Source organism: Bactrocera dorsalis, chromosome 3 (assembly GCF_023373825.1).
Source record: "Bactrocera dorsalis isolate Fly_Bdor chromosome 3, ASM2337382v1, whole genome shotgun sequence".
NCBI classification, from domain to species: Eukaryota; Metazoa; Arthropoda; class Insecta; order Diptera; family Tephritidae; genus Bactrocera; species Bactrocera dorsalis.
The window spans coordinates 32,470,503-32,494,006 of NC_064305.1; the positions used below are offsets into that span (position 1 = coordinate 32,470,503).

The 23,504-nt window shown below is 42.6% G+C and overlaps 1 pseudogene; it reads left to right on the forward strand.

Moving 5' to 3' along the window:
* The first annotated feature begins 4,549 nt into the window (after positions 1 to 4,549).
* LOC125777951 (small nucleolar RNA U3) lies at positions 4,550 to 4,700 on the forward strand (annotated as a pseudogene).
* The last annotated feature ends 18,804 nt before the right edge of the window (positions 4,701 to 23,504 follow it).

A 23,504-nucleotide genomic window follows, 5' to 3' on the forward strand; every position in this document is an offset into this window, starting at 1 on the left:
AATGTTACAGTTAGTCGACGCTTATCGCATATTTACGTTACGTGAGGAAGAGAAGCAACGACAATGAATACAAAAGCAATTGAATTACTGGGAAAATATTACAGTTAGTCGACGCATATCGTAAAGTTTTGTTGTGTGGTTTTGCGTTCTTTTACGTATTTGATAATATTCGGTGATGCTTTTTTTTCTATTTATGGGTGTATTTTTTTTTCATAAAATGTAAAAATATTTCTTCTATTTGCGCGTTTTCTTATCGGAATATTGCTCCCAATAAAGAAATCATACCTACTCAAAAAAAAAAAAACGTTTTTTGTGTTAATGATGCCGAAACGTAGATTTTATAGTGTTTTATATCGTATCAAAATTTTATACAATATCATGCATGGTTTCTGAGATATCCACAAAATAGTGCACATTTTTACATTGAGGCTTATGGGATTTGAAAACTTTAAACGTGTTTTTTTCAATTTTTTTGAAGTTATACTTCTTATACGACGCCGGAAAAGGTTGCGATAGATTCTGGTTGCGCAACCTTCCATATAAAAGTAACGCAAAGTTGCGCAACCTCGCTCCATCCATACGAATAGCGGCCTTTACACGGTCATTCATGTTTGCAAGCATGTGCGGCGTGATGAGAAGAATGAGCGTGTAAACATAATAAATTCGTGTTCGTCATACATGTGCGATGGTTTTTAAAAATTTTTAAAAACATGATGTTGTTATGAACTTGTTTTATGGTGTAAACGCTTGCATCATACACGCAGTATATTTTTTCAGTCGTAAGCAAACATCAAAGCGTAATGGCGTCACGGGTAAATGAAGAACTGTGGAAGGACTTCTTCGAAATTTATCGAAGCCATCCAGAAGTATGGAAGGTGAAAAGTGAGGAGTATAAAAACAAATCAAAGAAGAATGCTGCTTATGAAGCACTGCTAAAAAAATATAAGGATATAGATCCAAAAGCTAATTTAGAAACGTTAAAATACAAAATAAACTCACTTCGAGGATGTTATCGGCGTGAGTTAAAAAAAATAAAGCGAAGTGAGAAATCTGGAGCAGGAATAGAGGAAATATATGTACCGTCTTTGTGGTACTTTCATGACCTGGCATTCTTGGAAGAGCAAGAAACACAGATGACGGGCATGTCATCAATAGAGATTGAAGAAAATGGGGACCCGACTGTGGAAGACGTGAGTAAAACGACATTTTTATTTATTTATGTATATATTTTATATATTTTCATTTATAAAACGAAATGCAAAATTACATTGATCCGACACCATTAAAGTATTCACAAAATGAGTTTCGAATTTCCTTGGCGTTGGTAGTACTCTTCCGACTTGTGGTTTTTTCTATTTGCATCAAAGTAGGTACCGACTTTTCACTTACATCATTTATCATTCGAAGATAATATTCATTGCTTTTTGTGCTTAAGAAGTTGTTTAAATAGCAAATTGCCTTTTGGAGATAAAAGTATTGTAGTCAGCAGTATTCTGAAACTGGAAGATATAATTCCAAACGCATTTTCTGCATCCCTTCTTGCCCGTGACAGACGATAGTTATATTGTTGTTGATGCTGAGTTAGACCACTTTGGCACTTAGTGCTTTGTTCACTTAGTGCAAAAGCGTCATCTGCTACAAAAACAAACGGCAGCTCTTTTTCAAAACTAGACGGTTTTGTGGGGGAAGGTATTTTCAATTTTCCGTCATCATGCATAGCCGAAAATATAGTATTTCCGAAAACACCACCATCGGAAACTCTTCCGTTTGCTCCAGCTTCCACCATTATAAATTGATATTTTGCATTGACTATGGCCATCAAAACAATACTGTAAGTCTTCTTATAGTTGAAATAGTATGCGCCAGAATGCGGTGGTTTCGTAATGTTTACATGTTTTCCATCGATAGCGCCAAGGCAATTCGGGAAATTCCACAGTTCATAAAATTCAGAAGCTATCGTTTTCCATTCTTCTTCACTTTTCGGCAACTGGAAAGATAACAGTTTTTATTTTTATTTATTATTTTCAGAATGCACCTTGCGCAAAAAAAGACAAAGAAGAATTTGGTAAAAAAGAAAAACAACAGTTGCTTATTAAAGCAGTCAAAGCTTTAGAAGATTCGACGCGGCCCAATGATGATGCAAGTACCTTCAGTTCGACTTGGGAAGTCCTCTTCAGGAAACTTGACCCTAATCAACAATTATTTGCCAATAAAACCATTATGGAGGTGTTGTACCAAGGAGCTTTGGGACGGTTGAACGAAAATTCCCATCAGATGTTCAACGTACCTAACACAAGATGCTCATCAACACATTTTTCTTATAGTGACAACTCGTCAACATGTTTTGATTCAAGAACATTGCAAAGTCGTCCGGAATACTTAATTTCACCGCCGCTTCTGAGTCCAACGCAAATTATATCTACTCCTCAACCTGAAGTTCAGCACATCAGACTTCATAGAACAGTTCAGCCACAGCAATATCAAAAAATTTCCAGCGTCAACATACAACCACAGGAAACCATAAATACTCAACAATACGGAAACAACACGGAATATCAGACATTTACGGACTTGTTGAACGACTCTGGCTATTCATAAGCAAACTTTTCTTTTTCTTTTTATTTTTGTTATTTTTATTGATTTGAAGAAATATTATATTTTTGTTTCGTTTTCCATTTTCATGTAATACATATGTACATTATATGCTTACTGAAATAAAATCTTTAATATACATACATTATATACTTACTGAAATAAAATCTTTAAGAACTTTAATCAATGCTTCACATGTCTCAATAATTATGTTGCTTGAACTTGCAGTTGAAATATACGACTGGAATTTCAAACTTTCGTAGCTCTCTCCAGTTGCCAAATACCTCAATGTTACAGAAAGACTTTCATTTGGCGAAATTGCGTCTCGCATAATAAAGGGTGATTTTTTAAGAGCTTGATAACTTTTTTAAAAAAAAAAAAACGCATAAAATTTGCAAAATCTCATCGGTTCTTTATTTGAAACGTTAGATTGGTTCATGACATTTACTTTTTGAAGATAATTTCATTTAAATGTTGACCGCGGCTGCGTCTTAGGTGGTCCATTCGGAAAGTCCAATTTTGGGCAACTTTTTCGAGCATTTCGGCCGGAATAGCCCGAATTTCTTCGGAAATGTTGTCTTCCAAAGCTGGAATAGTTGCTGGCTTATTTCTGTAGACTTTAGACTTGACGTAGCCCCACAAAAAATAGTCTAAAGGCGTTAAATCGCATGATCTTGGTGGCCAACTTACGGGTCCATTTCTTGAGATGAATTGTTGTCCGAAGTTTTCCCTCAAAATGGCCATAGAATCGCGAGCTGTGTGGCATGTAGCGCCATCTTGTTGAAACCACATGTCAACCAAGTTCAGTTCTTCCATTTTTGGGAACAAAAAGTTTGTTAGCATCGAACGATAGCGATCGCCATTCACCGTAACGTTGCGTCCAACAGCATCTTTGAAAAAATACGGTCCAATGATTCCACCAGCGTACAAACCACACCAAACAGTGCATTTTTCGGGATGCATGGGCAGTTCTTGAACGGCTTCTGGTTGCTCTTCACCCCAAATGCGGCAATTTTGCTTATTTACGTAGCCATTCAACCAGAAATGAGCCTCATCGCTGAACAAAACACGCGCGCGAAACACATTTCGAACCGAACACTGATTTTGGTAATAAAATTCAATGATTTGCAAGCGTTGCTCGTTAGTAAGTCTATTCATGATGAAATGTCAAAGCATACTGAGCATCTTTCTCTTTGACACCATGTCTGAAATCCCACGTGATCTGTCAAATACTAATGCATGAAAATCCTAACCTCAAAAAAATCACCCGTTAGTATTTTGTTTTTCAATATAAGGTGTTACTTTTTCCAAAAGTTCCCTATATACAGAAGGATCCATTCGGAGAAAATTTTTGTAGTCCGCCGGGCTGGACTGTTCAAGTTCCTTTAATAAACTTATATGTGAAAAAACTGGTCTTCTTGATCGCCATTCCTTTACCCAAGTTTTCCTCTGTCTTTTTTGCTTTTTTTGTTCTACTTCGTCTTCTTCTACAATATCAATTACAAGTGCTGCAACTAATGCACGTGCCATGTTGCTTCGTTCACAAATAATAGAGGAATAATGTATGATTGCATGTTCGACCGTTTAAACGAAAACCATTTTTTTTTGCATCATACCATGCTTGCAAACATGTGTGACCGTGTAAAGGCCGCTATATGTAACGCAACCTTGTCTGCGAAGATGTGCGAGCAGAAAGCGAAGCGGTGACAATCGGCGATCGTTTGTTCGTTTCTTTCGGCACAGCTCGGCCGACACAACAACACAACACAATGTTCCATGCTTATGCTGTTGTTGTTTTTGTTTTCGTAGAAAAATGTTTCAATTTTTGGTTGGTGACATATTCACATGTGTGCGCATAAATATGTTTGTATGCTTGTGCATTATTGAAGTTATACTTCTTTTTCTTTCGTTTGTCTTTCATTTCTGCGAATTCTCAACTATTTTGTGTGACTTTTAATTGAAATACTCTGCGTTGGCCTTTCATCACACACAATCATTTCTGTGGTTTTTGAAAACGACCCACGAGGACGAGGTATATGGTTTTATCTGGGAGCGTGAGATTTAAGAAAATCGCTCGCTTACAAGGGATAAAACGACTTCTGAGTGGCGATTTTAATGAATAAATTCACAGAATCATTTCTGTGCTTTTGGAAATCTATACTAATAAATATTTTTTTCTTACTAATAGAAAATAAATTTATCACAGCAATATACATAAACATATACATAATATTGCTGTGATAAATTTAATTTCTATTAGTAAGCAAAAAATTAATAATAAATTTATTAAGACTATACTTCTCAGGGCATCACAGCAATGTTATGTATATGTTTATACATATTATGTATATTGCTGTGATAAATTTATTGCGAAAGCAAATGTTCTACAAATGTATATGTATATTCTATACTTAAACAAAATTATTAGAACCATCGAATGTTTCTTACATGCATAACCAAATCATACTTAAGTCAGCGCAACTTAATTGTCAATGGTGGTGTTGGTGGTAAGCGCTTGGAAGGTCAAGATGCTAACACAGGTCCTAGGTTCGAATCTGGACAGAATAAATTTTTAATTTTTGGCTTTTAACATCGTATACTATACAAATTAATATTTTTCTTACTAATAGAAATTAAATTTATCTCAGCAATATTATGTATATGTATATACATATTATGTATATGTATATTGCTGTGATAAATTTATTTTCTATACTTAAACAAAATTATTAGAACCATCGAATGTTTCTTACATGCATAACCAAATCATACTTAAGTCAGCGCAACTTAATTGTCAATGGTGGTGTTGGTGGTAAGCGCTTGGAAGGTCAAGATGCTAACACAGGTCCTAGGTTCGAATCCCGACAAAATAAATTTTTAATTTTTTGCTTTTAACATCGTATACTATAAAAATAAGTATTTTTCTTTATTTTAATTTCTATTAGTAAGAAAAATATTTATTTGTATAGTATACGATGTTAAAAGGCATACATCTTCTATCCTATCTTGTGTGTCTGTACATGCTCATATGAGTGTTTTTTTTTTTTTTTTTTTTTGTTTTTTTTTTTTATGGCGAGGTGTAAAAAAATCATCAAAAGACACTGTTGCCCTTACAACAGTAGTGTGGGACTTTAACCCACTAAAAAAAACATCTCAATAACTACACATAGCTTTGATGAAATTGCCCTGCGGAACTACCGATTAAGTATTACATCGCAGAGCAAGCTAAGCCTATTGACTATAACGTCTCAGGGATTTTCGAACTGGTTTTGGCTGTTTGCCTCGCTATATCGCAGTCGCTCTAGCCTTCGCTGCTCTTGAATAACCTTGGCGGCCCAGTGCTTAACATGGTTCCACACATGCTTTGACCGCAGCATGTGTGGCACTATGTTATCTGGCGTTATTCTTTCCGAGATTTCCGTTTCTATAAATGTCCTATCCTCCTCATATTTTGGGCAATGGAAAAAGATATGATCGGCATTTTCTTTTCCATAACCACAGGATGAGCATATTTCTACCTCATCATGGCCATATTTGTGGAGGTATTCCCTAAAACAGCCATGACCACTTAATAGCTGCGTCAAGTAAAAATCAACGTCGCCATGCTTTCTGCTAACCCAGGTTTCCACATTTTCAATCAACCTGTACGTCCATCGTCCTTTGGACGTTGAGTCCCACATACATTGCCATTCTTTCAGACTCTGCTGTCTTTCTTCCTCGCGCTCTCTAGCTGTTAGAGGCTTGCCGTTACTTTTGCTTTTATTGTACACCCTCTTTAGCTCACTAGCCATTATTTCAGGTGGCATTATGCCCGCAATCACTCCTGCGGCTTCGTGAGACACCGTACGGAAAGCGCTGGCAACTCGAAGTGTACTTAACCGAAATAAGGACCTTACCGGTTTCGCATACGTTTTTTGTTTTAGGGCATTAGCCCACACTGGTGCTGCATACATGACTATTGACTGAGTCACTTTTGCCAATAATAGCCTTCGGCTCTGACTTGGCCCGCCTGTATTAGCCATTATTCGACTCAAAGCCGTGTTAACTCGCGCCGCTTTTTCGCAAGCCTTCTCTATATTTGTTTTGTAATTCATCCTCGTGTCAATTATTACGCCTAAGTATTTTAAGAAAGGCTGTGACGTTATTTTATGCCCGTCAATGTCCAAGGTGACGACTTCCACTTTCTTCCTGCTAGATATGAGCACTGCTTCAGTTTTCTGTCCTGCCAGTTGAAGATTTGCTGATGTTAGCCATCTCTTTATTTTTTGTGCAATATTGCTGCATAAATCCTCGATTTGGTGCAGTTCCTTTGCCACGATTGTCACCGCTATATCATCCGCATATCCTAATATTTCCACTTCCTTCGGTGTTGGAAGTCGAAGGATTCCATCGTAGAGGATGTTCCATAGGAGTGGTCCTAGCACCGATCCTTGCGGAACTCCACCAGTAACTGCATACCGCTTTACCCCCTCATCCGTATCATACAGCAGTACTCGATTCGAAAGGTAGCTACTTATGATACGCAGAAGGAACGTTGGCGTTTTAAGTGCCTCTAGTGCTTTCATTATGTGGGCCCAACTTGCGGAGTTGAATGCATTTTTAACGTCCAACGTAACAACTGCACAGTACTTTTTGGAGCCGTACATCCACCTGGTTCCCTCGATGGCCTTGTCTGCAATTTCGGTAACCTTTTTGATTGCGTCAATTGTCGAGCGTCTTCTGCGAAAGCCGTACTGCTTGTCAGATAAGCCCTTTACTTCCTCCAGGTGTTTTTCTAGCCGATCACTTATTATCCGTTCGAGGATTTTACCCATAGTATCGATCATACAGAGGGGCCTGTATGAGCTTGGGTCTCCCGGCGGCTTATTTGGTTTGGGTAGCAGAACCAAACGCTGTACTTTCCATTTACTAGGGAAAACTCCATCCCTCAGGCACTTATTAAATAGCTCCGTAAAATATTTGGGTTTGACTTTGATGGCAGTTTTTAATGCCCTATTTGGAATGCCATCCAAACCAGGTGCTTTTGTGTTACCAAAACGTTCTGAAGCTTTCATGACTTCATTGTCATCCACTGGCAGAAAAACTGGAAGCTCTACGCTATCTAGGTCTACTGTTTGCGTTTGTTGTTTTGGAAACAGAGTCTCTACTATCTCCTTAAGTAGTATAGGGCAGGTCGGCATTTGTCCTTTGTCACCTCTAATTTTAGTCATTACCGCTTTATACGCTCCGTCCCATGGATTTTCTTCCGCTTTATCGCAGAGTTCTTTAAAGCACGCAGCTTTGCTTTTCTTGATTGCTGCTCTAAGTTCTTTCCGTCTTGCTTTAAACGTTTCGCGCAGTCGCTCAAATTCCAGAGTTCCTCTACTTCTTTGGTATTTCCGCCGGATTTTGTTGCAGTTACTTTTTAAAACAGCAATTTCGCCATTCCACCAATATACTGGCTTTCGGCGGTGGTTGTATTTTTCCTTACCATAGCAGCATCGCAAGCTCAGTCAATAATTTTGTTTATTTATGCGCGTCATTTGAACTGCTTAATTTCTCGTCCATCATTATTTTAAATAAGTCTTCATCTATTGATTCGTCTTTCCATCCTATACTTTGAGCTTTTTTTGGCCACCCAGTTCCCTTTTGGCATTTATTACTATTGCAAGTGTCTATCATTATCGCTTGGTGGTCACTATGTGTGTATATATCACATATTTGCCACTTCGTCTTTCCTGCTAGGGATCTACTCACAAACGCAATGTCGATTATGGAACCATATCCATTTTTTTCAAATGTATTCTTGGTTCCCGTGTTTAGCAGCACCGCATCAAGTACTGAGAATGCTTTGAGCAAGGCATTCCCACGTTGATTAGTTTTTCTGCTTCCCCATTCCAAGGCCCAGGCGTTTAAGTCTCCTGCAATTAGGTTCGGAGTTGTTGTTTGGGCATCTCTAACAAGTTCGTCTAGAATTTTCTCGTACGCTTCTAGCGATAAACTTGGTGGCAAGTAGCAACTATAGATATGGGTACCACAAACTTTTGCTCTGGCATAGAACGATCGGCTAGTCAGTGTTCTTTCTTGCACCGCCTTATCGCCGCAGACCCATATTGCCGCTTTACCCGTTCTATCTGAGACCCATGTTCCTGCGCTTAAACTTTTGTATTGCTCGCATATTATTGCAACATCTATTTTCTTTTCGTACACTGTTTGTTTTAGCAGTTCTTGCGCTGCTTCGGAGTGGTTTAAATTTACTTGGCAGATTTTCATTTCCTATTGCTGCTTGCTGCTAGGTAAACTGGGCATATTTTGCTGTCAATTTGATGGTTTGTATTCGGCCTTCCAATTATTTTGCAGGATACACAAAATGGTTCCTTCACACATGCCTTAGCAAAGTGTCCCTTTTCTCCACACTTCATGCAGCATTTGCTCCTGTCTTCTGGGTTTGTGCACTTGCTTGCTATTTGGCCATATTCGAGGCATCTATAGCATTTTTTAAGGATCGCAGCTTCCCGTATTCTGCACACAACCCAGCTCATATAGTTTTTTTTTTTTTTTTTTTTTTTTTGATTTTGGAGGGGGAATCTTCAAAAGATACCGTCATTTTTCCGGACGGTATGCACGATTCGTATTGACCGCTGAAACCATTGGCCAATACGCCTACGTACTAAACCCTTAACTCCATTGTCTTTGCTTGTTTATTTGCCCCACGGAACTGCCGTTAAGCATTACATCGTGGGGCCAAGCTTAGCCATTCGGCTCGTCAGTCACGTCATTCAAACCTACTCCTCATTCATCCTTCTGCTTTCACTGCGTTGCCACTCTTTCCTTCTTAATTCTTTCAGAACTATAGCACACCACGCTCTCACACTATCCCACACTTGTTTTGACTCAGTCATAAACCGCACTATATTATCCGGTGTCACTTGTTCCGTTGTCAGTTTCTGTAGATCGACTCTCTCCTTTTCATAGCGTCGGCAGAAAAAGAAGATGTGCAGTGCGTTTTCTCCGCTGCTGCCGCAGAAGGAACAATTCGTCCCGTCGTCGTGTCCATATTTATAGAGATACTCTCTAAAACACCCGTGTCCCGTCAAAAATTGAGTCAAGTAAAAATCTGTTTCCCCGTGTTTCCTTTCTACCCATGCTTGTACATTTCTTATTAGCATGTGGGTCCATCTCCCCGTCGTGGCTGCATCCCACCGTCTTTGCCATTCATTGAGGCTTGTTTGCCTCTCTTCCTTCCGCTCTTCAGCTGTTAGTCGCCTACCCAGTCTTGTAGCCCTGTCATATACTCTTTTGAGTTCCATGGCCATTATCTCTGGCGGCATGATGCCTGCTAAAACCCCAACCGCTTCGTGGGATACGGTACGAAATGCACACGTGACCCTTATGGCACTGAGCCGCATTGAAAATTTCGCTTTCTTAGCATACGTCTTTTGCTGTAGTGCTGGTCCCCATATGGGCGCTGCGTACATCAGAATTGATTGGCTCACCTTGGCCAATAGTGCTCGTCTATTTTGGCTTGGTCCACCAATATTGGCCATCATTCTTGATAGGGCGGCCGTTACACGTGCTGCTTTCTCACATACCTTTTCGATGTGCGTCTTGTAGCTAAGTCTATTGTCGATAAGCACTCCTAGGTACTTTAGTGCCTTCTGGGTCATTATACTGTGGCCGTCAATATTTAATTTTATGTCTTCGAGCTTTTTCCTGCTTGTGATCAGGACAGCTTCCGTTTTTTGCCCAGCGAGTTGAAGTTTTGTTGCCGTGAGCCACTCTTTGATCGTTAACGCCGCTTGATTGCAGAGGTACTCAAGTTGTCCCAGTTCTTTTCCTACCACTGTTATGGCAATATCATCCGCGTACCCGATTATCTGTACCTGCTTCGGGAGAGGGAGACGCAGCACCCCGTCGTACAAAACGTTCCACAACAATGGGCCAAGCACGGAACCTTGTGGAACTCCGCCCGTTACCCTATATGTTTTTTGTCCGTCATCCGTATCGTACAGTAACAACCGGTCAGACAAGTAGCTGGATATGATCCTAACCAGATAAGCCGGGGTTTTGTTACGCTCTAGTGCTCTTATAATATGTGGCCAGTACGCCGAGTTGAACGCGTTTTTAACGTCAAACGTGACTACTGCGCAGTATTCTTTAGTGCCATACAGCCATCTTTTACCCTCTATTGCCTTGTTGGCTATGTCAGTAAGTTTTTTAATCGCATCAGTGGTGGATCTCTGTTTGCGGAATCCATATTGGTTGTCAGACAGACCTTTTTCTCCTTCCATTTCTAGATGCAGCTCTAATCGTTCACAGATTATCCGCTCTAGTATCTTGCCGGCCGTATCCAGCATGCAGAGCGGTCGATATGAATTGGGCTCTCCTGCTGGTTTATTTGGCTTCTGCAACAAGACCAGTCTTTGCTTTTTCCAGATTTTTGGGAAGACACCTTTTTGTAAGCACCGCGTATACAATTCAGCAAAGGGTTTCGCATTGTGTTTAATAGCAATCTTTAATGCCTTATTAGGAATACCATCCACGCCTGGCGCTTTGGCATTGCCAAATCTCTCTGCTGTTTCTATAGCCTCTACATCAGTGACTATTGTTTCTTCTGCTTCAGCAGGTTCTTGCACGCTAAGCGTTCGGTTCTCTGGGGGCTGTGCGGGGAATAAGGTCTGCACAACGGTTTTCAGTAGTGCTGGGCACGTTGGTGCTTGTCCTTTGCTACCTCTTATTTTCTTCATTACCAACTTGTAAGCATCGCCCCATGGGTTTTCATCGATTTTTCCGCAAAGTTCTTTAAAGCAGCAAGATTTACTTTTTTTAATTGCTTTTTTAAGATCGCTTCGTTTTCTTTTAAAGCATGCGCGTAATTGTGTTTGCTCCGTGAGTCCCCGACTCCGTTGACACCTCCTTCTCGCTTTATGGCATTCCTTTCTTAATGTGTCGATCTCCTCACTCCACCAGTAAACAGGCTTTCTATGGGTGCCATTTTTCTTTCTACTCATAGAAGCGTCACATGCTTTACAAACGTGCCTCACTAACATCTCCGTCTGTCGATCTATGTCTTCCTGGAATGTTAGATTATCATCTAACGTGAGCTTGAACAGTTCGACGTCAAGAGTTTCAATTTTCCATCCTTTGCTTTGTCCTGTCTTAGTGAGCATACTCCTTTGATTGTTCCCTGAGTCTTGGATTTCAAACATAATTGCATAGTGGTCACTGTGTGTATAAAGGTCGCACACTTGCCAATTTGTTCTCCGCGCCAAGGAGCTGCTAGCGAAGGTTATGTCGATAACGGAGCCCCGGCCGTTCTTCTCGAAGGTGTTCTGATTGCCGGTGTTCAGTAACACCATGTCTAGCGACGAGAAAGCCTTTAGTAGGGCATCTCCACGCCTATTTGTACAGATACTACCCCACTCCATCGCCCAAGCATTAAAATCGCCCGCGACCACGTTCCTCGTAGTTGACAAAACTTCTGTGACCAGTTCGTCAAGAATTTTCTCAAAGTCACTCTGCGATATGCTTGGTGGTATGTAGCAACTGTAGAAGTTGATCCCAGAGACTTCCGCTCGAGTGTAGAAAGATTTCCCCAATAGCGGTTTATCTTGAATCACTTTCCCTCCACATGCCCATATGGCAGCTTTTTTCGTGTCGTCAGAGATCCATGTTGCGTCGGTTTTATTTTTATACTGTTCACTGAGTATAGCTACATCGACCTTTTCCTCATAAACAGTCTGCTTCAGAAGTTCTTGTGCAGCCTCACAGTGATTGAGGTTGAGTTGCATGACTCTCATTTTTTGCTATTTCTACATGCTTCTTGGTAGAGCGGACACTTTTTACTACCAATTTGGTGGTCGGTGTTTTCTTTGCCCTTTTTTTTGCATGCACTACACGACGGGTTTTTATCGCACGACTTCGCAAAGTGTCCAGTTTCGCCACACTTGGCACAGCACTGGCTCCTATCATCAGGATTGTTGCAAGTTTTTGCCAGATGACCGTACTCCAGACATCTGAAACACCTCTTGAGATTTTGTTTCGCCCTAATTCTGCACACTACCCAACCTATTTTGATTTTGTGTGCTTCTTCAAGTATTCTTGCCTCCAGCGCGGGTAGGCTTACCACTGCAGTTTGGGTTCCTAAATACGCTGCTCTGATACTCTTAATTGCGCTTTCATCAAATTTACTCAGCCCATTTATTTGTCGTCGTATAGCCTCGGCAATGTCCTCTTTAGTCGTGATTTCGTCGAGATCACGTATTTCTAGCATGACCTCGTGAGTTAATGCTTTTATCTGCGCATTTTCTCCCAGTACTTTGCTTATTTCGGTTTTGAAGATGCCTGTGCTCCTCATCTGTGCCTCTTTCAACTCTAGCAAGATTTGTCCTTTGGCCGTCTTTCTGATTTTTGTCACATTTTCCCCTAGCTTCTGCAGTGTGTCATTTTTCCTAACAGTCCTTAGGATGTCGCTATATGACATGTCACCTGTTTTTTCAATGACTATTGCATCAGGTCGAGGTGGCGGCTTATATGGTGCCTTCTTTTGTTGCTTCCGTTTGACTGCGATCCAACCATCTTGTTTTCCCATGTCTTTATTATTGTCTTTTATGGGGTTATCACTCTTTGTTTCTTTCAGGGGAACTTCAGGTTTGCTCGGCCATTCCCTATGGGTGGTTTTGTTCTTCTTCGGTGGTGTTCTTCGCTTTGGTTGAACTTCGTCGCGAGGCCTCTTTGGCGTATTCTCTCCAGCTGTTGGTATGACGAGAAAGCTTCGTCGGGCTTCTTTATTGGCGATGTGCTCTTCCTGAGCACTTGCATGCAATTTTGCAATCTCACGAACAAGATCTCTCATGGCGTTGTTGATAGTCCGCTGCGGTGGATGCATTGTTGCAATCAGCTTCTTGATCGCGTTCCCTAGTTCAGCCATACAGTCTCCATGAGGTTGTATCGCCTTTGCCAGGGGAGTGGTCTCGCCCAACGCTGGTGGTGATGACCTCGCTCTTACAGGTTTGTCAACACCAAGGTTTTTAATCGGGGACCTACCCAATTTTGGTGCCCTCTTAAAGGGATCTGCTTCCGTAATATTCGCACTTCGGGGGGAGTTCTGCACTTTATTTCCACCATCACTCAGGCTTCCAGTGCTGCTACCTCCTATAATCCCAAAAATGTTGCTGCTGTTGTTGTTTGTGTTTTTGTTACTTGCATTATTCTCCATATATTTATTATACCAGCGCATCGTGTGCAGGGGGGCGGGCCGAAATAAACAGGAACGGGTGTACCCTCGGGGACACTGCCCCTACCCCAGTTCCCTGAGGCCTGTCCTTCGCTTTACCAGTCCCGGAAAACACGGACGGACCGGCGCTCGCCCGGGGCAACGTAGGCTACTACTCCTGCGTCCAATGCACACTCCTTGACCAGGGCCCGAAGGGGCTGGTTCCTGATACACACCGCAGCAGACACATCGGCAGAGCATGCTCACATCACCCTCTCCATCCCGCCAGCTGAGAAATCGCTGTTGACACTTTGAGGGACTCCCAGTGCGCCGCGGTGTGTACCGGTCATTTTTTAATAACAGCCGCACCTAACATGGTGAGCAGACGCTGACCAGGAAGCCGCCCATTGTGGGTCCGTCGCGCCTGGATTTCTGTTGTTCATCATGCACATGAGTGATGATGAGGGGGACACGTATTTCTGTGAGGCGGTGTCGATTCGCCACAGTCACAGGAGCTTCAGCGGATCTGCAAGCTTTTATGCCGCATCCTCCACTCCTGCTCATATGAGTGTATGTACGCATGTGTGCGCATTGACTTGCATGTTCATACATTCATATATACTTATATGTACAAATATTAGAATTTATAGAATTTGTTTGGCACTTACCTGCCCCTTTTTGGCAAATTTACATAAAACAAAATAAAAAATTAAATATTAATTTCCCCAGGTAACAGCGAATCAAAACGTGCATTCACTTCTTTTTTGCCGTTTTGATTTAGTCTGTCAGCTGTTTTTTGTTTTGTTTATCCTTTTTCTCCTTTCTTCGTTTTGCTTTGGTTACGGCATTGCCAACCATCAAAATATAAGTAAGGTTTGGTAGGGCAAAGACTGAACGTACCCACTGACAGGTGTTCCCAACTATTCTCTGGCAGAGTTATGGCCTCTGAGAACAGTTTGGGATGTACACCAGAGAATCCTTTTCGGAGTAACTCAAAAATTTTGAGAACGCCTCCAAAAGGCAAACCGGAAGAACCCACCGCTGCTGGATCAGCAAAAATATGCGAAAATGCCGAAAAAGCAGGCAAAGGTGGCAAATTTGAGGAGCTTAACAATGGAGAAAATCCCAATATTTTCTGCAAACTGGGTAGGAAAATTAGAGAGCTCGAAGGCATGATGTCCGGTCAAAGACATATAAATCAAGCTATGCGTGATCTTGTAAGCTGTATCACAAGCTTGTATGATAATGCAGAAAAGCAAGAGAAGCCGTCGAAAAGAATCATGGTAGGGAAAGCGTCGCAGGTATCCCCTATTCAAAGTGAAAAAAATGCTCCAAAGAGACCACGCGAGATATTGGGATATTTGCCACCAACGAAGAAGCCCAAAAACATGAGTCACAAAGTGCAAGCAACACACAGTGAGGTCACGGAATATATGCACAAAGACAGTTTGGGTGACAAGCCCGCAGTCGAAAAGTGGACAGACGTTGTTAGAAGGAAGAAACCGATCGAGAAGAGAATCAGATCGAAACCAGACGCTATAATCTTAACAAAAAAGGAGGGAGCGTCGTATGCGGATATTCTGAAAAAAATAAAATGCGACAGAGGCCTTGAAGAACTGGGTTCAAACGTGAGGTACATTAGAAAAACTCTCAAAGGAGACCTACTAATCCAACTAAAAAATCAAGCAGAAAAGAGAGCCGACACGTTCGAAAGCGCCCTAGAAGGAGTTATTGGCGAGATGGCCGTAATACAGCCAAAACCTCATAATATTACCATTATGTGCAAAGACTTGGATGAGATAACCACCCCTGAGGAAATCTGTGAGGTATTACAAAAATAATGTGGGATCCAAAACCTGGGGAAGCAAAATATAAAAAATTTGCGGAAAACTCGAAGTGGCACACAAATAGCTCTTATTTGCCTACGAGCTGAGGATGCCAAACCTTTACTCAAGTGCGGCAAAGTAAAGATCGGGTGGTCTATATGCCGCCTCCGAGAATTTTCACCTATTACTCGTTGTTTTAGGTGCTTCCAACTAGGACATATAGCGCACAAATGTTGCAGCCCCATTGATAGGTCTTCCCTTTGTACACGTTGCGGAACCCCAGGTCACGTGGCAAAGACATGCACAAATTCCCCATGTTGTATGCTATGCAAAGGAGAGCACTCCGTTTTAAGTACGGTCTGTCCTAAATACGCAGATATGTTGAAGACAACGAAAAAATGAAGATATTGCAACTAAATCTGAACCATTGCGCTGCAGCACAAGACCTTCTAAAACAGACGGTGCTGGATGAAAACATAGATGTCGCCCTATTAAGCGAACAATACTCTCACCGTTCGGAAAGCACTTGGAGTAAAGATATAAATGGCAAGGCGGCAATATGGGCCTGCAAAGGTCAAGCCTTCACATCACGTTCCAACGAATCCCATAATGGCTTTACATGGGCGAATATAGAAGGAATTTATTTTGTAAGCTGTTATGCTCGTCCTAGCGCAACAATTAGCGAGTTTGAAGATTTTCTCCTGGAGTTATCTCTAGAAATCAGAAGCAAATCCCCAATAATAATAGCGGGAGATTTTAACGCATGGTCTACTGCTTGGGGTAGCAGAATTACTAATCATCGTGGTCGCCTCATTCTAGAATTTTTGAGTCAAACAAACCTTACAATTTTAAACAGTGGCACACAAAATACCTTTCAAAAGGGAAGTAAAGGTTCAATAATAGACTTAATGTTTGCTAACGACGCACTTAGCAGGCATACTAAGTGGAAGGTGTCAGATATGTACACAAATAGTGACCATATGGCTATAATTGCAGAAGTTTCATTCTCCCAAGAAACGGAACACTGTCCGAGAAATACCTCTCGAAGGCGAAGTTGGAGGCAAAAGGAATTTGATACTGACGTTTTTGAGAGCGTCTGGAGTGCGGCAAAGGCATCAGGCGAAGATGCCGCCCACTTAGTATCCGCTGTGCGTAAGGAGCTAGTTGCAGCATGCGATGCAACTATGCGCAGGACGAGATACAATATAAATAGGAAGCCGGTATACTGGTGGAACGACGAAATCGCCAAGCTGAGGAAGCTCTGTCACTCAGCTAGACGCCGCCACCAGCGTAACCAGGGAGGTGATAACGAAATCAGCCTCAGAGAATCATTTAAATATCAGAAAAAGCTCCTAAAGTCAGCCATTATCCGTAGTAAGAGATCCTGTTTCGAAAAGCTCTGTGAAGAAGCGAACATAGACCCCTGGGGAACGGCTTACAAAATTTGTATGTCGAAGTTTAAAAATAAATCTCAGCTACCCAAGAATGCATTATTTATGAAAAATGTTGTCGAAGCGTTATTCCCGACACATGCCCCCATTTCCTATATTAGACGAAACGAAGCTACGGAGCCACCCCTACTAGTCACAGAAGACGAACTATTGGCTATTGCAAAAAAGATCAAAAACTCCAAAGCGCCAGGAATAGATGGTATACCAAATAGAGCCCTTAAAGAAGCCATAACCCTGAGGCCCAGTTTATTTGTTAACATGTACAATGCGTGTATATTAGAAGAGGTATTCCCCGATCCGTGGAAGATACAGCGTCTGGTTCTACTTCCAAAGCCAAAAAAGCCACCAGAAGAACCTTCATCTTATCGACCTCTTTGCATGCTCGACACAATTGGAAAAATGTACGAAAGCATAGTAGGAAATCACTTGGAGTTAACAATCCAAAGGCCGGCGGATTATCAGAGAGACATCATAAAAAAGAGGTCCACTATTGACGCACTAAGAGAAATAGTTGGTACTGCAAAATGTGCAATAAGCGGAAAAAGATGGAAAGGTGGTAGGAAAAAATACTGCGCGCTAATAACCCTGGATGTGAAGAATGCGTTCAACTCCGCAAAGTGGGCAAATATAATAAAAGCTCTACACGATATAAACGCTCCTCAGTATCTGAGAAATATTATAATGAGTTATTTTCAAAATAGGAGATTGCTATACGAGACGGACGAGGGAACTCAAAGCTACACTATCTCCAGTGGAGTACCGCAAGGCTCGGTTTTAGGCCCGCTGCTATGGAACCTGATGTACGACGGGGTATTAAGAATACCGCAATCAAAAAATGTAAAAACAATCGCTTATGCGGATGACCTCATAGTGGTAGCTGTAGCTAAACATCTGGATGACCTCCGGATCACATGCAATGACAGCATAAATGGTCTGCGCCGATGGTTTACTGCCATGAGTCTAGAGCTGGCTGAGCAGAAAACAGAAGTCCTGCTCATAAGCTCAAGGAAAATTGAGGAGAAAATATTGCTGACCATCGGAGAATGTGAGATTACTTCACAGCCGCAGTTGAAGTATCTCGGGGTAACATTGGACTCAAGGCTCAAGTTCAAAGAGCACCTGGAAAATGCGACAAGTAAGGCAAATAAAATATATAATGCGTTGTCTAGAATGATGGCAAATAAAGGCTGTGTGCGTTCCAGCCGACGATGTTTAATAGCTAAGGCAATAAGTTCAGTGATCCTATATGCGGCTCCAAGATGGATACAGGCGTTAGAAACAAAGTCATATGCAAGACCAATTAACGCAGTGCATAGGCTTTCAGCAATACGAGCGATAAGTGCTTTCCGAACCATTTCAAATGACGCTGCTGAAATATTAGCCAGTATGGCACCGATTGACATCCAGGGAAACGAATTCGCGCGAATATACTCGTATAACTTATCAGGGACGTCTACCACAGCAAATCGAGAACAGAGAATAAAAAGCATTGCAATGTGGCAGCAACGGTGGCAAACTTCATGCAAAGGACGGTGGACCTACCGACTGATTTCGGACATACACTCGTGGATAGGTAGGAAACATGGATACCTGGATTTCCACCTTACCCAAATACTCAGTGGGCATGGTTGCTTCAGAAGCTATCTATTCAAATATCGTCATGACTTTAGTCAATACTGTCCGACGTGTAGAGAGTGTATAGAAAACTCTGAACACGTGTTCTTTTATTGCCCACGGTTTGCAGGTATAAGGGAAATGTTGAAAACCACCCTGGGTGGTAGTATCACGGTGGAAAATTTGACTGCACATATGTGCGAGTCCTCTGTAAAGTGGAAAGCTGTCACCAGAGTGACAAATTGAGACATTTGCAACAGATTATTCGTCAGTCAGTCCGTACAATAGAGGAGACTTAAATGTCTTCTTCTCTCCCATGAAGTAAATCTTTGTAAAGTGGTCCCGTAGGAGAGACATGAGATGGGAGTAGATTTGGTTTAGCGGAATAAAATCCAGCACTCCGGCTTTCGGGGCTTCCTCCTACTATTAAAAAAAAAAAAAAAAAAAAAAAAAAAAAATATGTACAAATATTTGCATACATTGCCGAAAAAATAAATCACAAGCATACAAACATACATATGAGTACACATATGAATATGTCACCAACAAAAAATTGATCTTTACAAGTCAATCCGGCAGCCAAATTGGCGAAGAACAAAAGAGAGATGATTACGCTGCATATTCTCTTCCGCAACGAAGAGACGGAACCACTTTCTGAGTCAAAATTCCTTCATTTAGACTTCGCTTTATTCTTCATTTTATGTGCATAATAAATTTATAAAATGTGAATTTAAGTTTTCTAGTTTTCTTTCATATAAAATGATATGCATTTCTGAATATATAGTATAACTTCATCCGCGCGTAGGGACTCCACGCACCTTTTTTTTTTATCAAAATAAAAAAAATTCAATTGCGTTGGTGCGGGTACTTTTTGAAAGAAAACAAAAAAGTAAAAACGCAGTTAATATTTTTTCACCATTGCTCATCATGTATGGCCATGTAAATTTTTATTTTTGAAAAAATTGTTAAAAGTTATACCCCTATTGGGCATGTTCAGTATAAACTTCTACCAATAATGACTTTCGGCGGAGGTTTTCTTTCGTTTTTCTTCATACTAAGACAATGAAGAAGAATTCCCTTCGAAGATGAAATTATATCTTCTTCTTCTTAACCGGCGTAGACACCGCTTACGCGATTATAGCCGAGTTAACAACAGCGCCAGTCGTTTCTTCTTTTCGCAACGTGGCGCCAATTGGATATTCCAAGCGAAGCCAGGTCCTTTTCCACTTGGTCCTTCCAACGGAGTGGAGGTCTTCCTCTTCCTCTGCTTTCCCCGGCGGGTACTTCGTCGAATACTTTCAGAGCTGGAGTGTTTTCGTCCATCCGGACAACATGACCTAGCCAACGTAGCCGCTGTCTTTCAATTCGCTGAACTATCGTTGCATTGAATGCGATATTTGCCGTTACCAACGCGCAAAGGACCATACATTTTTCGCAGAACTTTTCTCCCGAAAACTCACAACGTCGACTCATCCGTTGTGGACATCGTCCAAGCCTCTGCACCATATAGCAGGACGGGAATTATCAGCGACTTATAGAGTTTGGTTTTTGTTTGTCGAGAGAGGAATTTGCTTCTCAATTTCCTACTCAGTCCAGAGTAGCACCTATTGGCAAGAGTTATTATGCAGTGGATTTCTAGGCTGAAATTATAGGTGGAGTTTACGCTAGTTCAAAGATAGACGAAATTATCTACAACTTCAAAATTATGACTGTCAACAATGACGTCATTCGTTAGTTGACTGTCGACGCGGATAGACGTGAGTGCGCATCGTTGTGATATTTAAAGTGTATTTTCGGTGATTTTTTGCGATTTCCTTTTGTGCGGGTATTTGTTTACGCGATTTGGTTGGCACCGTTATTGCCTGGCGCGAATTAAAGTTTACACTTTATTATTTTCTAAAAAATATATTTTTAGCTCCGTAGAGCAATCTTTCTTTAATCACTTAAACAGTGTGAATTTTATGAACAGAAAAAGATGTTGTATACGATGCGTACACATATGAATATGCTTGTATTTATATAAAAAACTTAGCTTCAAAGTAATATATTTATCAGTGGTTGTATTTATACAAGAACTTAGCTTCAAAGTAATATATTTATCAGTTGTACTTTTGTGGTTTCTATTCTATTGTGGAAAAGTACTGATGTGGATGACAATTAGTTTAGTTATTTGGATAGTGTTATCTTATAGTAAGTGATGTCAGCTTATTGCTAGGCAGATGTATATGTGTGGTAGCTATTATCAGTTGGGTTCAGTGTAAGTCATGTATTAACTCGCGTGTGCGTAACGGTTTCCGTAGAATTGTTTGTGCGATTGCCGTGTGCGTGGGTTATTGACCGCGAGTGTTTTCGTGCGGTTACACATTTTTCTGCAATTTTGTGCATTTTTGTATACGGTCAGCAAGTAATATAGCGGTAAGTTATTTTATTATTATTAAGTTGTATACGGACAACGTGGTCATCCACGTTGTTGTTATTGGCGGAAGCTTCGCACGGTTCCAGTCTAGCTCCGTGTTGTTGGCACTTTTGCTGACTGGACTGCCCGCCAGTAGTTCTGTGCTGAGCATCTGGCGCTTAATTGGCTCAGTGTCAGAAAGACCAGCACAGGTTTGCCCAAAGGGTGCTAGCGTCTGTCCAGTGTTGGAGATTGCGACTCCTGTGAGGACCAACGGTCATACCAGCGAACCGTTTAGCCCACGGTGTGATTCGGCTCAGCGCCACATCGGTCGGCTCCGGACCGTTTCGGGGACTTTGTCCGGCCGGCGGCCAATTGAGTGGCCTTAATCCGACCACACTGGTTGGGGTTGTGGGATGTGCCACTGCGGGCACGCTATAATCGACCGTTGGGGTGGTCGCTGCTATTGAGCGGGCCTTTGCGTGGGTCGCACTTTCCAGCACGTTCAGACAAACGCACCTAGAGAGCAGCTGCTCCAGAATCTTGTTTGTCCGTGAGCCTTCTACGCTAGTGGTACGCCAACGATTCGACTGGAGGGTGAGTCGGGAAGTGAGATGCCTCCGGGACGGAAGAGGAGGACGAAGGCCCTCGCTGAAAGCGGAGAATCCGCTGCTTCTACAGGATGACTCCACGTCGGGCGGTGAGGGGGAAGTGACGGGAGCGACGGTAAGGTCTCCACCGAGGAGCAAGGCGCGTTTGGGGTCGCCGCGCAAAGAGGACGGAAGCGAGGGAGGGAGCGGGAGTTGTGGCGTGAGTACCAATGTGGCCTCCGCGTAACGTAGGGGGAAAAGAGGGAGGAAGCGGGAGTGCCATCGTGGCGGTAGCGCGTACGGGGTCGTCGCGTAATGAGGGAGGGAGCGGTAGTGGGAGCGTGGTCCATCCGGCTACTACGGTGGGCAAGGGAGTGGGCGTCGCGAAAGTGGGCGCTACTAAAACGGACACTCGTGTCTCGAGTGCCAATAAAGAGGGTGCGTGAGTTCCTTCAAGGGGGGCTGTGGCTGTTGGGGGCGGGGTAGTCAGCCATGTTGCGGCTGCCAAGCGAATAACGGGGAAATTAATAAGTTGGTATCTGGTGCCAAAAATTTTGATGTTGGGGCCGCGAAGGGGCTGATGGAGCTTGCCTCAAAATATGAGGCGCTGCTGATGACGGTCATAACCGAGAATGCCCATCTTCGCGGTCAGCTAGATGCCATTAGGGGGAGTTGTGGGAGGTTCTCCTCTCCGGCGCCGAGCAGTTCAATGCCGGCTCCGACGGCACCGATGCCGGCGCCTCCAGCATCTGTACATGAGGCAATCGCACCGGTGACGCCGAAGCCTGTGGAGACTTGGTCGGTCGTGGTCAGGAGTAAGGGGCCCGCAACTTCCTCTAAGGAAGTTATTAATAAAGTGGTCAAAGAGGTGGGTCCCTAACTTGGAGTGATGCGACCAATTAAGGGAGGTGGGGCGAATGATAAGAAGTTCGAGGAGGTGGGGTTGGACGTGACTGTCAACCGGAGTTCGGGTCGTCGGGTGGTGGTTCAGGGGGTCAATACGGAGATCCCCCATGAGGAATTCATGGAGGAACTACTCCGTCTGAACCTCCAGGACTTCAGCCCAGCGTCCCAGGGGTCGGACGTGAGGATGGTCAGTCGTCCCTGGAAGGTGGCCGCTGACGGTAGCACCAATGTCGTCCTTGAGGGTACGGACAAATTGATGTCCGCCCTCTTGGAGGCAGGTCGGTGCTACATAAAGTGGTTTTCCTTCCGGGTGCGACCGGATAGCCCCGTTGCAGGCTGCTTCCGTTGCATGGGATTTGACCATAGGTTGGCTGAGTGTATGGCTAGAGCAGATGTCTGTAGGAGGTACGGTCAGGAAGGCCACAAAGCAGCCGGTTGCGTCAATGCACCCCATTGCCGCAACTGTGCGTTTAAGGGTACGCCAGCTGGGCATCTAATGATGTCAGCTGTCTGCCCTATATATTTTAACACTGTTGAACGCGCCCTCGCCAGACATTGATGGGTGGGAACATCCAGCTTAACTGTCAGGGCTCCTATGCCGTGATGTGTGAGTTGGGGGGTTGTTTGGTAAAAGGTGGGTGCGGTATTGCTATACTCCAGGAGCCCTACGCCACCAATGGTGTGGTTTGGGGTCTTCCTGGGGGTTTTAGGGTCTTCACTGACCTTAGAGCTAACGCCGCAATAGTTGTGAATAATCCACGCTACGATTGCGTGGTTGCGGATTCTTCACAACTAGGTATATGTGTAGCGATAGAAGGGAAGTTCGGTAGGATGATTGTCGCAAGTTTATATTGTAAATATAGCGATAAGCTACTACTACTTGCGAGTAGCAGCCCATTTATCCTAGGGTTGGATGCGAATGCCTCTTCCTCTATG